The 15,451-nt window shown below is 42.5% G+C and overlaps 1 long non-coding RNA gene across 3 annotated transcripts in view; it reads left to right on the forward strand.

Annotated features, from left to right (window-relative positions):
• Positions 1-15,451, forward strand: part of LOC140607900 (uncharacterized) — a 62,473-nt gene that overhangs the window by 16,843 nt on the left and 30,179 nt on the right. For all 3 annotated transcript variants that reach the window (XR_012009813.1, XR_012009814.1, XR_012009815.1), the window contains exons 3-4: positions 2,540-2,686; positions 4,045-4,241. This is a non-coding gene — a long non-coding RNA (uncharacterized lncRNA). The remainder of the gene's footprint in view (positions 1-2,539; positions 2,687-4,044; positions 4,242-15,451) is intronic.

A 15,451-nucleotide genomic window follows, 5' to 3' on the forward strand; every position in this document is an offset into this window, starting at 1 on the left:
GTGATCCTGGGGCTGTGCAACATGGTGGCATGGATCCAAACCACAGTAAGCAAGGGATCTCTGTGTCTCTGAGCAGACAGTCTCTAAGACACTGTTTTCCAGACATCATTGTGCATAAAACCAGTGAGATACTTGTTTACAATGCATAGTCCTGAGGCTCATTGCCTGAGATTCAGAGGGGAGGTCCAGGAATTTGCATTTTAAAAAACACAAATATTGGGCAGCCCAGGTGGCTCAGCGGTTTAGCGTTGCCTTCAGCCCAGGTCATAACCCTGGATACCTGGGATCAAGTCCCACATCGGGCTCCCTGCATGGAGCCTGCTTCTCCCTCTGCCTGTGTCTCTGTCTCTCTCTCTCTGTGTGTCTCTCATGAATAGATAAAATAAAATCTTAAAAACAAAAACACAAATATTTTGGGGTGCCTGGGTGGCTCTTTGGTTAAGCACCTGCCTTTGGCTCAGGTCATGATCCTGCTTGTCCGTGAGTCTGCTTCTCCCTCTGCCTCTCCCTGCTGCTCATGCTCTCTGCCTGAAATAAATAAAATCTTTAAAACAAAAACAAAAACAACATTTTTAGTCATCCTCATTTTTTAGAAAAGCTTTAGGTTTACAGAAAAATTGGGAAGATTGCACAAAAAATTCCCATAAGCCCTACATCCAGCCTCTCCTGTTATGAATATCTATTTACCCATTTGTCACAATTCATAAACCAGTATAGATATATTGTGATGAACTGAAGTCAGTACTTTATTTACATAAAGTAGTTTTTACCTACTGCCGTTTTTCTGTTCCAGGATCCCATCTAGGATGCAGCATTACATTTAGCCATCATATCTCTTTAGGCTCTTCTTGGCTGTGACGGTTTTATGACTTTCCTTGTTTTCGATGACCTTGATAGTTTGGAGGAGTACTGGTTAGGAAGTTTGCAGAGTATCCCTTTATTGGAACTTGTCTGACCTTTTTCTCATGATAAGACTGAGGTTATAGATTGTTGGGGAAAATACAGACAAAGGCAAAAAGCTATTGTTTTCACACAATATCAAGTATACATACTATCAACCTGACTCATCGGTACTTATGTTGACTCTCACCTGGTTGAGGTTGTGTGAGTCAGGTTTCTCCACTGCAAAATTACCCACTGCCTCTTTCATACTGTGCTCATACTGCACTCACTATGGGCAGCCCACTCTTGAGCAGGAAGTTATGTTCCACCTCTTTGAGGATGTGGTTTGTATATAAATTATTTGGAATTCTTCTGTACAGGAAATTTGTCTCTTCTCTCCCATTTATTTATTCAGCCATTTATATCAGTATAGACTCATGGACATTTATTTCATACTTTGGGTTATAACCCAACATCATTTGTTTTGTTGCTCAAGTTATTTCAACTCTGGTCCCTGGGAGCTCTTTGGCTCCTGTGTCACACTGACAAACCCCAATCAATGTGGGTTTTGAGTCAGCATTTTCGAAAAGCTCCCAAGTGATTCTAGTGCCGGTGGTCCAAGGACTGCACAGTGAGAAATGTGGCTCGAGGGTGTGCCATGAGCTCTGTCTGCTAACCACAGAATCCCACCCATTCGTTGATTCCTTCAGCCAGCAGCAGCCCTCTGTCTACCATACCCATTCAGCAAACACTTACAGGGTGTCACTTGCCTGCCTCCTCCCTGCCAATCTCTGTGCTAGATTCTGGGAATGCAGAACTTGTCTGGGAATTCAGACTTAGGTGGACATGCTACGGGGGAAGTGTGGATGTGGTTAACAAGAGAGAGGAACAGAGTACCTGCCAACCCTTTTGTTCATTCTTAGTTAGCTTCCTAGAGAGCTTCTCTATAGAAAAGAGCATATTAAGAATTGAGAGAAGATATAAGGGATAGAGCAGAATAGGGGACATTGGAGGGGTTGGGCTCAGAAGTACCTATGGAAGATTTGGAATTAAACAGAAATGATTTATCTTCTGAGACTGAAGAAAAGGAAATTGGCTACAGGAATTTTTATAGATTGGCTGGTATTAGGAGAAGCATGTTTGAGGTCACCTGAATGGCTTTAATTTTCTTTCTTTCTTCTTAAAGATACATGTATTTATTTTTAGAGACAGAGAGCGCTTGAACAGGGAGGGGGGCAAAGGGAGAGGGAGAAGCAGACTCCCCACTGAGCAGGGAGCCCCACTTAGGGCTCAGTCCCAGGACCTCGAGATCATGACCTGAGCTGAAGGCAAATGCTCAATCAACGGAGCCAGTCAGGTGCCCCTAAATAAAAGCTTTGATTTTCCAAAGGAAACAGGAGGCCAGGTCATCCTTTCAAATAGGAGGGATGTGAAAACATATTGTTACAGCTTTGAAATAACGGTCGGGGGTGCTTCAGGTAGAATTAAGTCAGGAGACAAAACTACAGCAATAACTTAAAAAAAGAGTATTAAATGTAAAGAATTATTAACCAACTCCAAGACAATTCCAAGATACCACAGAAGAGATAGCTAGCACCTCTTGGGCTAGACAAACAAAGGGAAATGCCTGGAATAATGAAAACATTACAACTTACAGGAGTAGTACCATGGGACTAGGACCTGGACCTCAGAGGGGACGCTGGCTGGTTGGCGATGGTCAGGATCCATGATGTGCCTCTGCAAGTATTGGATCACCTGGCAACTGGATTGTGCTGCTACTACAGGAAGGCACAGCTTCTCCCAGGTGACATGGCATTGCTGGGGTGTTGCTCAGAGGAATCACAAGCAGAAAGGAGGTCCCAGGGCCCTACTTCTTCCTCCAGGCTTATAGCCTTCCTGTAGCACCCCACACTGGTAGAGCCCGATGTGTGGTTTGCAGGGTCTCAGCCTAGCTCCACGAAGCCAAGTAGAGAAGCATGGGTTTGGAACTGAGAGACAGTGACCATCATGGTCTCCACTGTGTGAGTGACATTTTAGGGACTAAATACACTTGGGGGTCTGTATACTGGCTGAATTTCTTTCCTCCCTTGTCTGCAAATTCTTTCTTGTTCTCCTAGGCCTTTGCCATATTGGAGATATCTTTTCATTCCAGGGGTCAGCCACTGATTCCCTTGGTTGCTTAACCCTTCCCAGAAAAGCCTTGATGGATCTTCTGGTTCAAAAGGAACCAAAGAATTACTCCATCAACACCCAACAAGTGGATAAACAAAATGTGATATAAATGTGATGGGCTATTATGCAGCTGTAAAAATGAAGGAAACTCGGACATGCTCCAATACGGATAAACCATGAGGACATTACAGATGCCAGTCATAAAAAAGACACTGTATGATTCTGCTTATATGAGGCACCTAGAGTAGTCAAATGTATAAACAGAGAAAATAGAATGCAGTTGCCAGGGGACTGGCCGCGAGGCGAACGGGAAGTTAGTGATGAATGGGTAGAGAGTTTCAGTTTTGCAAGATGAAGAATGTTCTCAAGATAGATGGTGGCCATGATTGCTCAACAATATAAATTGTGCTCCATGCCACTGAACAAACACTGAGAAATGATTAAGATGGTGAATTTTCTATTATGTGTATTTTGCCACAATGAAAAAAAAATTGTTTTAAAGACCAAAAACAAGGCTATAGCTGGAGGGAATGGGTGGGTGGCCTCTGGCCTGGTGTGTCACATGTCTCCATTTGGTGATTCATTCTTCAACTCAACTTTGTGAGCAGCATTTTCCAGGCCTTGCTTCCTAAGTTCCAATGCACTGTGTCCTCATGTGCTCTGCTGCATGCATACTCTCAGATGAATAAGTGCAGGGGCAGCCCTGCCTCCTCGTATCAGTGGATGATACTACTAGCTAATATATTTTTTTAACCCAAGTTGTCTTTTTCTTAGAATTTTTACCCAAGATTTTATTTTTCAGTAATCTCTACACCCATCGTGGGGCTGGAACTTACAACCCTAAGATGAGGAGTTGTAGATTCCACCAACTGAGCCAGCCAGGCATCCCTCTAATAACTAATATTAATTGAGTATTTACAATATGCCAGTCACGTGTATTAATCAGAAGAAACGTGCGTTGTAGACACTGTTCTCATCTCCATATTACAGATGAGGAAACCCAAGCTCAGAGAGGTTGTGACTCGCCTTAGGTCACCTAACTGCCAAGTGAAGAAGCCAGGACCCATCCAGGGTCACAGAGGCGGTGCCCTAACCACTGTGCTCTACCGCCCTCTAGTGGACCCAGGTCTTGCGGTGTCTCGGCGACCCCGCACTCCAGCAGGAGCACCTGGTTTCCAACCCACTGGGTAAGAAGTCATCTCGCAGTCGTTATTTTATGCTTCCAGAGATCCGCAGCGTGACCCTCCTTCTAGCTCTGGCACCATACTGGCTGTGTGTGGCAAGTGGCTGCAGTGGCTGAGTTTGGCTGCATGGCTCGGGAAGCTCCTCGGGTGCTCACACCCCGCCAGCCAAACCGGGAGGAGCCCTGGTGGCTTCTGAGGTTGTGAGGGGATTGTCATGTGTTGCTTACAATGTTCCATTGCTCCCTGTAGGAGCCTCTCTCATAGATGTTAGTCTTTTCCTAAGCCTCTCTGGTTGTACTGATCCTTGGAACTCTATAGAAACTCCTAGGTTTCTTATATCCCAGCTATACAAAGTATTTTCTAGAATCAACAACTCTCCAAGTTTCTCTCCTGATCTGAGCCGTCTGCATGAGGTTGTGAGCAGGGGAATCTGTCTTCCAAGAAGTGCCTTTTCCATACCACACAGGCCACTGGGAGTGTCTTTGGGATTTCTGGCTTCAAAGTCCGAGTCTGTCGGGTGACACAGATACCTTTTGTTGTTCTTCGATCCAGGATTCACACATTGCATTTGGTTGTTATGTATATTTAATCTCTTTTAATCTAGAATAGTCCCCCTTCCCACCTTATTGTTTACTGTTTTGTCCTGTGGAACTTTCTGGAAGAGTCCAGGTGTGTTGTTTTAGATGGCCTCCAATACAGAATTTGTCTAGTAGTTTCTTCATGATTGGTTTCAGGTTAAATATTTCTGGCAAAAATACTTTGTAGATGATGTTTTGTACTTATTGCCTCATATCACAAGGCAGAAAAAAACCTCATTTGGGAATTACACATTCAGCAAATATATATTGATAGTATGTTGCCTGGTGGGCCAAGAACTCTGCTATGCAATGAGTATGCATGGATGCCATTGATATGATTGTGTGCTGAGAGATTAAAAAGGAAAAAAACGGGCAGCCTGGGTGGCTCAGTGGTTTAAGCAGTGCCTTCTGTCCAGGGCCGGATCCTGGAGACCTGGAATCGAGTCCCATGTCGGGCTCCCTGCATGGAGCCTGCTTCTCCCTCTGCCTGTGTCTCTGCCTCTCTTCTCTCTCTGTGTATCTCATGAATAATAAATAAAATCTTAAAAAAAAAAAAAAAAGGAGAAAACCAGAAAGCAGGTTTATCAACTAGGAATAGGTTTGGCTACACATACAGAAAATTCAACTCACAGTAGCTAAACCAAAGAGAGGTTTGCATTTTTTTTTTAAGATTTATTTATTTATTTATTCATGAGAGAGAGAGAGAGAGGCAGAGACACAGGCAGAGGGAGAAGCAGACTCCATGCAGGGAGCCCGATGTGGGACTCGATCCCGGGACTCCAGGATCACACCCTGGGCTAAAGGCTGGCGCCAAACTGCTAAGCCATCCAGGGATCCCCAAGGTTTGCATTTTGTTCTTGGTTTTGATTTTGTATTTTACACAGCTGCAAATCCAGCACTGATATGACAGCTTCACCATATTCTCTCTCTCTCTGCCATCATGAGGGGATTGCTTTAGTTCTCATAAATCCATGGCTTCTGTCCCCCACATATTTGACGTCCTTCCAGACAGGAAGGAGAAAAGGGCCGTGCCTACTGACTCCTCACTTTGAAGGAGTTTTCCCAAAAGCAGCACCAAATGATTCTGCTCACATCTCATTGGTTATGATTATGTCACATTGTCAACCACATATGCAAGATTGTCTGGGAACACTGCTGCTGTTAACAAAAACAGGGCTCTATTAATAAAAGGGGAGAATAGATATTAGGTAGGCAATTGGCAGTCTTTGCCATGGAGATAAAGATTTTTAATGGCTGAAGAGATAGCTACACAGCCAAACAGGAGAATTGCAAAGTTCCCACCAATTTAGGGAAACCCTGATTGTTCTGTAGCCATGGAAACAAGTAGCCACCAGAACTGGTTTTATATCCATTCAATTGATCAGTGACAACTTGCCCTAGTGAACATGCTTTCACAGGCTGACCAATCAATTCAACCCCTATTAAATGAAAATAAGCCAATCAGAGATGGACTCACTTTAATAAACACACCTGAGGGATCCCTGGGTGGCGCAGCTGTTTGGCGCCTGCCTTTGGCCCAGGGCGCGATCCTGGAGACCCGGGATCGAATCCCACGTCGGGCTCCCGGTGCATGGAGCCTGCTCCTCCCTCTGCCTGTGTCTCTGCCTCTCTGTCTCTCTCTGTGTGACTATCATGAATAAATAAATAAAATCTTAATAAATAAATAAATAAATAAATAAATAAACACACCTGAATGCCAACCAACCAACAAGAGCTCAGCCAGCAACTACACTTCTGCAGATGATGGTAATCCACTTATGCCTCTGAAAGTCTCCCAATCCGTGAGCTCATGTTCCCAAAACCTTTTGTAAGTCAACACTGTACCCTGTGCAGAGAGTCTGACCACCACAGCTCTCCCTTATTAGATAAGCAATACATTCAGCTTCGTTTTCTTATCTTGGGTATTAAATGTGGTCCTGTTATAATAAAACCAGAATCGTATTTTTTAATTTGTTTGTATCCTCCCTGGAGGACCATTCCCCAAGCAAAGCTTTCAAACATCTCCATCTGTAGCCTTAGTGGATGAGGCCCCAGAGTATGCAGAGATGTCTGCAAGTATCCAGTGACACAGGATGATGGAGAAAGGCAAGACAAAGATCCAGAGCACCTGGTGCAGGGGAACCATCCAGATGTTGATAGTTACAGGTGATCTGTCTGTTTAGAGCAGACCTCTTGCTTACTGTTAAGAAATAGATAGAGGCAGGACACCGACTGAACAGTATGGGGCAGAAGTAGGAACACTAGAGTCTGTAGGTCAGTCTGTGTCCCCTCCTACCCACCTGCACCCCACCCCCAGCCTTATATTTAATGTTTTTAAGTGATTACATTTGGGAAAGGGGAATAGCGGTGGTGGTGATGGTAGCAAACTACATCTAACATAAAATTCCTAAGAATTGTATTTTTATGTGTACAATGCAGTGGCATTAAGTACGTTCACAATGCTGTGTAGGGCAGCCCCGGTGGCGCAGCAGTTTAGCGCCACCTGCAGCTCAGGGTGTGATCCTGGAGACCCTGGATGGAGTCCCGTGTGGGGCTCTGCATGGAGCCTGCTTCTCCCTCCGCCTGTGTCTCTGCCTCTCATTCTCTCTCTGTGTCTCTATGAATAAATAAATAAATAATCCTTAAAAAAGCAAACAAACAATGCTGTGTAACAATCATTACTATCCATTTCCAGAACTTTTATCATCCTTAGAACTCTGTCCCTTAAACAACAATTCACTATTCCTTCCTCCTTCCAGTCTCTGGTAACCACTGTTCTACCTTCTGTCTCCACAGATTTGCCTGTTTTAAGTACCTCATATAAGTGGAATAACACAATACATGTCTTTTTGTATCTGGCTTATGACACTTGCCATAAAATATCATTTTGAGATTTATCCATGTTGTAGCACTTGTCAGAATTTCCTTCCTCTTAAGGCTGCATGATATTCCATTGTATGGATATACCGCACTTTATCTATCTTCCCAGTGAACACTTGGGTTGTTTTCACCTTTTGGCTACTGTGAATAATGCTGCTATGAACATTGGTGCGCAAGCAGAAGCATTACATTTTCAATTTATATTAGCAACTACAGGATATTCTCTCTCTCTTGCCTCTTGACATTCCAAGATTAAAATAGTTACTCTCTGGCACTCTGCAGGAAAAGTTTGCCAAACCCTGGTGTAAGGGATGGGTTCAGGACGGAGAGGGATCCTAGCAGAAGTCCATTCATATTGGCTTGTTGAATGAGGAGGAGAGAAGAATTGGCATTTAGTGGGAAGGAATGTGTGAGGCTTGCATTTGTCTGTTAGGACAGCCAAAGTACCACAGACTAGGTGGCATGAACAACAAAAATTTATTTCCTCACAGTTCTGGAGGCTGGGAGCCCAAGATGGGGGGGTGGTCAGCAGGGTTGGTTTCTTCTGGGGCCTCCCTTCTTGGTTTGTAGATTGCTATTTTCTCCCTGTATCTTCACATGATCTTTTCATGTGTGCCTCTGTCCTAAACTCCTGTTCTTACATGGACACCAATCATCCCATTAAAGAGGGATTAGGGCCCACCTTAATGACCTTATTCAGCCTTAATTATGTCTTTGAGGGATGCCTGGGTGGCTCAGTCTTGAGCATCTGTCTTGGCTCAGGGCGTGATCCCGGGGTCCTGGGATTGAGTCCTGCATCAGGCTCCCTGTGGGGAGCCTGCTTCTCCCTCTACCTGTGTCTCTGCCTCTCTCTGTGTGTCTCTCATGAATAAATAAATAAAATCTTTAAAAAAAATTATGTCTTTGAAAGCCCTATCTCCAAATACAGTCACCTTCTGTGCTCCTGGAGGATGGAGCTTCAATACAAAAATTTTGAGGGAACACAGTTCAGCCCATAACAGGGCCCACACTCCACCCAGGAGATAATAGGCCTTTAAAAGACCAACAAATTCTTTTTTTTTTTTTTTAAATAAGACCAACAAATTTTTAACCAACCTGATAATGATGGTGCTGGAAGTGAGAAAATATATTAATGTACTCCTGCCCTCATAATTATTGGCTCAGAAAGTGGGTAGGTCTGAGTCTGCTAGTGGAGAAAACTCACTGCTATAGAGTTTGCTGAGGACAAGTGCAAAGGACTTCTTTTTGGACAGAGTGTATTTTTGTAGCATTTCCTAGATTTTTTTTTTTCTTGTGACAATAAAGAGTACCAGAGAGAGAGAGAGAGAGAGAGACAGAGACAGAAAGAAAATCCATCATAATTTTAGCAGCAATTAACCTGAATTCGTGTGGGAGTGCTTTGGCCCTGCCGTGAGCCGGCTACAGCAAAGGTGTCCAGTCCAGGTTTTCTGTTGGGAATTCTATTCCCAAAGTCCTCTCTGCCCTGAGAACATCATTACCACCCTCGCCCCTGTCCATAGTTATCTCTTGCCTATTTCAAAAAAATCATGACTAGAGGACACTTTAAAGGAACATGACCAGATACACTTTGGGACCAAGAAGTGACCCTGCCACTCAGTGGAGGCAGCTGGGGCCAAATTCATGTCACATTTTTGTTTCTTCCCTTTGGCTCAGAGGCAGAAAATACTAGTTTCTGACCTATGACATGAAAAAAAAAGCCCAGCGCACAGGTCCCCATACTTCAACCCCCTACTGACAGAACAAAAATAGAAACTTTGAAATGTTTAGAACAAAAATTTTCATACGGACTGACCTTGTTTCATTTTAGGACACTGCAGCAGATTCCAGTCAGACGAATGGAAGTGGCAGCGATAAAAGATCCAATTGCAAGAACTATGATAAGATCTTAAAAAAAAAAAAGATTTTATTTATTTATTCATGAGAGACTCAGAGAGAGGCAGAGACACAGGCAGAGGGAGAAGCAGGCTTCCCACAGGGAGCCTGGACTTGGGATCGCCCTGAGCCAAAGGCAGACCTCAACCACTGAGCCATCCAGGTGTCCCAAACTAGAAGAAGGTACTTACAAATTAGATTAAAGTAGAGTGGATTAGATATTAAAAAAAATAAAAGATTCAGGGGTGCCTGGCTGGCTCAGTCAGAAGGGCATGTGATTCTTGATCTCTGGGTCCTGAGTTCAAGCCCCATGTTGGGTGTAGAGATTACTTAAATAAATCAGTACAAATACACTTAAAAAGATAAGACATAAAAGATTCAGGCAACCAGTGTATAATTTCAGACACCTAATGCCGTTAGCATACTGTCTGTTCTATCTAGATGTGCAGTGCACTCCTCTCCTGAACATCCTCTATTCTTTGTTTCCTGTAACTGCTGTTTTCAGCAGCATTTCCTTTGCATACATTTTCTTGGATCCTCCTTTTCCCACCAGTTTTTCTTAGTTCAGACCTCATTTGCTTCTCTCAATATAGAATTTCCAGATTCTATATTGTCTCCTATTTGGACCTCACATCGCCTGTAGAAGGAGGTATCAATACCTCCAAAATGGAGTCCTAGACTCAGAAGCTGGTGTATCCTCTTGGTTGAGCTAGGTCCGACCCATGGGGAGGTCTCTCACATTGTCAGGTGACTTCATACAGTGTGCAGCACATAGCTTGGGTTTGTGCTCAGTAAGGTTAGATTCCATTATTATGGAGACAGGCTAGACACAGCAAGACTTTAGTGGGGGGCAGTGGAGATGAACAAGTAACTAAACACAGGGATAATCAGGAATATAAATACAGTCTGTCTTAGAAATAAACTCTAATACCATCATTGCTTTCTCTATGTCCTCAAGGCTCATGGTCCATTCCCTTTACATATGGGATCCCAAAGAAAGGGTGCTTCTGGCCTGTCTCCTTAGATCATCTCAGCCAATTTCCCATCATTGGGTTCCTCCTGGATACCTTGGCCTTTCTGCAATTAAACCCAAAATAAAAGGCCTCTTTTTGTCACTTAGGATCTCCCTCCTGGTTCTGGTTTCTGGTCTGAAGGAGGTCCCTCCTCCTAGGTATTTGACATCATGAAAGTATTCATCTTCTTTCCCTACCTCCCATTCTCAGGTATGGTTCCTGAGTATAGATAGAAGTGGTCGGCTTCAGCTCTAGCATTGTTCCATTTGTATGAGATCTTGCCCCTTGACACACTTGGTGTATCCATATAGCTGCACCCTATACAGTAATTAAAGGATTGCTCCATTATAACCTGGACTCACACTTGCCATTTAAAGTGTAGCATTAAGGGCAGCCCAGGTGGCTCAGCGGTTTAGTGCCGCCTTCAGCCCAGGGTGTGGTCCTGGAGACCTGGGATCAAATCCCACGACAAGCTCCGTGGATGGAGCCTGATTCTCCCTCTGCCTGTGTCTCTGCCCCCTCCTTTCTCTCTGTGTCTCTCATGAATAAATAAATAAAATCTTTTAAAAAAAAGTGTAGCATTAATACCTATGTTCCTGGTTGATTTGAATTGGGTTGAGATGTCTACTAACCTGTCCCAAGCACTTCAAATTCATGGAGTCACACATGGTAGAGAGAGGAGAGACCTAGAGATTCCAAATTAGAACTTCAACTCTGGAACATAAATAAAGTGTTAAAGCTCCCCAAAAGAGCGTCTTATAAATTTCCTTACTTCTTTTTAAAAAAAGATTATTTATTTATTTATTCATGATAGACACAGAGAAAAAGGCAAAGACATAGGCAAAGGGAGAAGCAGGCTCCCTGCAGGGAGTCTGATGTGGGACTCGATCCCAGGACCCCGGAATCATAATTTGAGTCAAAGGCAGATGCTCAACCACTGAGCCACCCAGGCGTCCCAAATTTGCTTACTTCTTATACTTCAGTGTGATTCATTAACTGAGATTAGATTGTGAAGGTTGGGTCTGGAGAGAGAATCTGAAAAGAAAGAAAAGGAGAGAGGACCATAAGGACAAAGAAATAATCAGAAGGCAGCTTCTGGAAACAACGTATCTGCTTCCTAATCTGTCTTCATCCCTGTCCAAAGACATCAGGGATGGTTTTGATATCGTTCCCATCACCAGTATTCTGACCTTAATTAAGATATTATAAGTCCATGTGCTCTGTTCTGTTGTGTGAAGATTGCTGCCCACCCAGCTTTGGTACTACTGCTATTTCATGAATAATATCAATATACAATTTTACAGTCTTCTCTAAGGCCAACTCCTTTACTGTTGAACTGTATCTCCTCATTTTTCAACTATTCAAGAATTGATGCAATTCTTTTTTTTTTTTTGATGATGCAATTCTTAATAGTCTCTCCTGAAACAACTATTTTCACTTCCTTAAAAAATATTTTTTCCAAATATATCTATCTATCTATCTATCTATCTATCTATCTATCTATCTATCTATATACTATTTTTCTGTTCCCCATTACGAAGAGTCTCAGACTGAATGGTACGTGATGTTCCCATTTCCTCACCTCCTGTTCTCTCTTCAACCCAATCCAAGTGTGCTTTTTACCCATGACTCTCTGAAATTGTGCCCAATAGGGTCATCAGAGACCCCTACCTGGTGAGATCCAATGGTCAATCCTCTGTCCTTAGCACAATCAACCTCTTAGCAACTTGGGGCATTCATTCCCATCTTCTTTTTTAAAATAATTATTTTAACATTTTTCATGCATTCAGAAGATGTAAAAATTAGTATAATAAACACCAGTGTACCCATTGGTCAGCTTAAAAAGTAGAACATTTCCACTAGAAATTCTGGTGTGTCTTTCTCTGATTGCTTGTCTCTTCCTACCTCCCGGATATAACCACTTTTTTTGTGTTTATTATTCCCTTGTTATATCCTACATTGTTTCACTGCATATGTGTATATCTCTAATAGTGTATTAGTTTCATTTTATTACCTTTACATAAATGGTAACTTAGTGCACATATTTTTGTGATTAGCTTTTTTCTCTCAACATTATTTTTATAAGATGTAGTCATGATGCTATTTGTAAGCATCGCTTGTTTACACTGCTATACAGTGTTCCAGGGCAAATTGTATTAGTTATCTATTGCTGTGTGACAAATTACTCCAAAATTTTGCAGCTCAAAACAACAATAAACAGTTTCTGTAGGTTGAGAATTTAGGAAAAGCCTAGCTGAGTTGTTCTAGCTTCAGTGTCTCCCATGAAGTTGAAGTGAAGATATAGTTATCTGGAGGCTTGACGCAGGCTAGAGAATTCATTTCCAAGATGGTGCACTCACAATACTGAGAATTGATGTGTTTGTTGAAAAGAAGCCTCAGCTACTTGCCATGTGGATATCTCCACAGGGCTGCTTGAGTATCCTTATAACATAGCAGCTGGCTTTCTCCAGAGAGAATGAACCAAGAAAGCAAAGTAGAAGTCACAGTGACTTTGATCATTTCTGAAATATCCCATTGGCTATAGGGTGGGAGGTGTGGGAGGGAAGTACACAGCTGCATTCGGTGTGGGAGGGAAGTACACAAAGCACGTGAATACCAGGAAGTGATGCTGGAAGCCATCCTGGAACCTGGCTACCACAATGACTATGCCAGAATTAGTCTATTCTCTTGTTAATGACATTAATGTTATTCCTATTTTATTTTATTTTATTTTATTTTATTTTATTTTATTTTATTTGTTTGCTATTACAAACACAATGATTATGATCATTCTTGTTCAAATTTCTGGTGCACATGGGGCACAGTCTCTCTAGAGGGAGATTGCTGGGCCAATAGGATATGTTCATCCTCAAATTTATTAGAAAATACCAAATTGAGCAGCCCAGGTGGCTCAGTGGTTTAGTGCCGCCTTCAGCCCAGGGTGTGATCCTGGGGACTTGGGATCGAGTCCCGCATTGGGCTCCCTGCATGGAGCCTGCTTCTCCCTCTGCCTGTGTCTCTGCCTCTCTCTCTGTGTCTCTCATGAATAAATAAATAAAATCTTTAAAAAATAATACCAAATTGCTCCAAAATTACCCCAAAGTAGTTTACCAATTTATACTTCCACCAACAGTAAATAATATCTACCATGCTCTATATCCTTGTCAATACTTGGTATCATCAGGTTTTTAAATTTAGGCCAGTTTGGTGGTTATAAATAATTCCTTTGCAGATTAAAATTTTCATTTTTCTAAATTACTAATGAAGTTGAACATCTTTTCATGTGTTTACTGTGTATTCAGTCTTTTCTACCAAGTGTCTTTGGATTATGTGTCTTTGTCTTACTAATCTATACTTTTTTTTTTTAAGATTTATTTATTTATTTATGATAGACATAGAGAGAGAGAGAGAGGCAGAGACACAGGAGGGAGAAGCAGGCTCCATGCCGGGAGCCCGACGTGGGACTCGATCCCGGGACCCCAGGATCCCGCCCTGGGCCAAAGGCAGGCGCTAAACCGCTGAGCCACCCAGGGATCCCTAATCTATACGTTTTTAAAATATATTTTGAATTATTAAAAAGCTTTGGAAGATTATATGTGCCACAAATATCTCCTAGTTTATGCTTTGTCTTTTTACTTTTTAATACTGGTTTTCGATGACTGGAAATCTGAAATTTATTCATTTTTCCCCCTCTGGTATGTGCTATTTATATCTTTTTAAAAGACATTCTTCCATTAACTGAGGTCATAAAAATACTTGTCTATACTTCCTTTGAAAAGGTTTTCAGGCTTGCTCTTTACCTGTAGTTCTCTAACCCAAATGGAACTTGTTTTTGTATGTTAGATGAGGTGGAACATTACTTATAATGTTTGTTTCTGTATAGATAACCACTTGCTCAAGCTTCTTTCTTTTTTTTTAAATTTATTTGAGAGAAAGACAGAGAGAGCAACAGAGACAGTGACAGAGATAGCGAGAGAGAGCACAAGTGGGGAGGAGAGAGAGAAGCAAATTCCCCGCTGAGAAGGGAACTCATCTGGGGTTCAATCCCAGGACCCCAGAATCATGACCTGAGCCGAAGGCAGATATTCAACCCTCAACCAACTAGGCCACCCAGGTGCCCCTCAAGCTTCTTTCTTAAAACACTTTCTTCAGGGGCACCTGGGTGGCTCAGTGGTTGAGCACCTACCTTTGGCTCAGGATGTGATCCTGGAGTCCTCGGATCAAGTCCCACGTTGGGCTCTCTGCATGGAGCCTGCTTCTCCCTCTGACTGTGTCTCTGCCTCTCTCTGTGTCTCTCATGAATAAGTAAATAAAATCTTAAAAAAAAAAAATACTTTCTTCACTTGGCTTCAAGGACATTACACACTCCCTGTCTTCCTTTCCCCTGGCTCATTGCTTTTTCTTGGTCTCCAGTGCTGGCTCTTGGTCTCCAGTGTTGGCCTCTAACTGATGGAGTGACCTGGGAGTGCCCTTCCTCTCCTAACTATCTAGATTTCTCTCAACATTCTGTCTCTAGATAATTTCATCCAAGTCCATGGCTATAAATAACATCTGGATGTTGAACACTCCCAAGTTCCTATCTTTACCCTCTTCATATCTCCACATGGCTCACTCCTTCTCATGTCTTGGGGTTCCCAAGAATAATGTCATCTCCTCAGAGACCACACAATACAAAATATCAGTACCTGTAACTCTATACACTTGCCTTGTTTTATTTTATATCAAAACTTTGTCAGTCACCTCCTGGCCTTGTATTAGGAATCTATCCTATATTGTCCATCTAGTACTCATATATATCATGGGCTTTGAATTGTTTACTGATGCGTCTAAATGACTAAGCACAGTAGCT

Source organism: Canis lupus, chromosome 17 (genome assembly GCF_048164855.1).
Source record: "Canis lupus baileyi chromosome 17, mCanLup2.hap1, whole genome shotgun sequence".
NCBI classification, from domain to species: domain Eukaryota; kingdom Metazoa; phylum Chordata; class Mammalia; order Carnivora; family Canidae; genus Canis; species Canis lupus.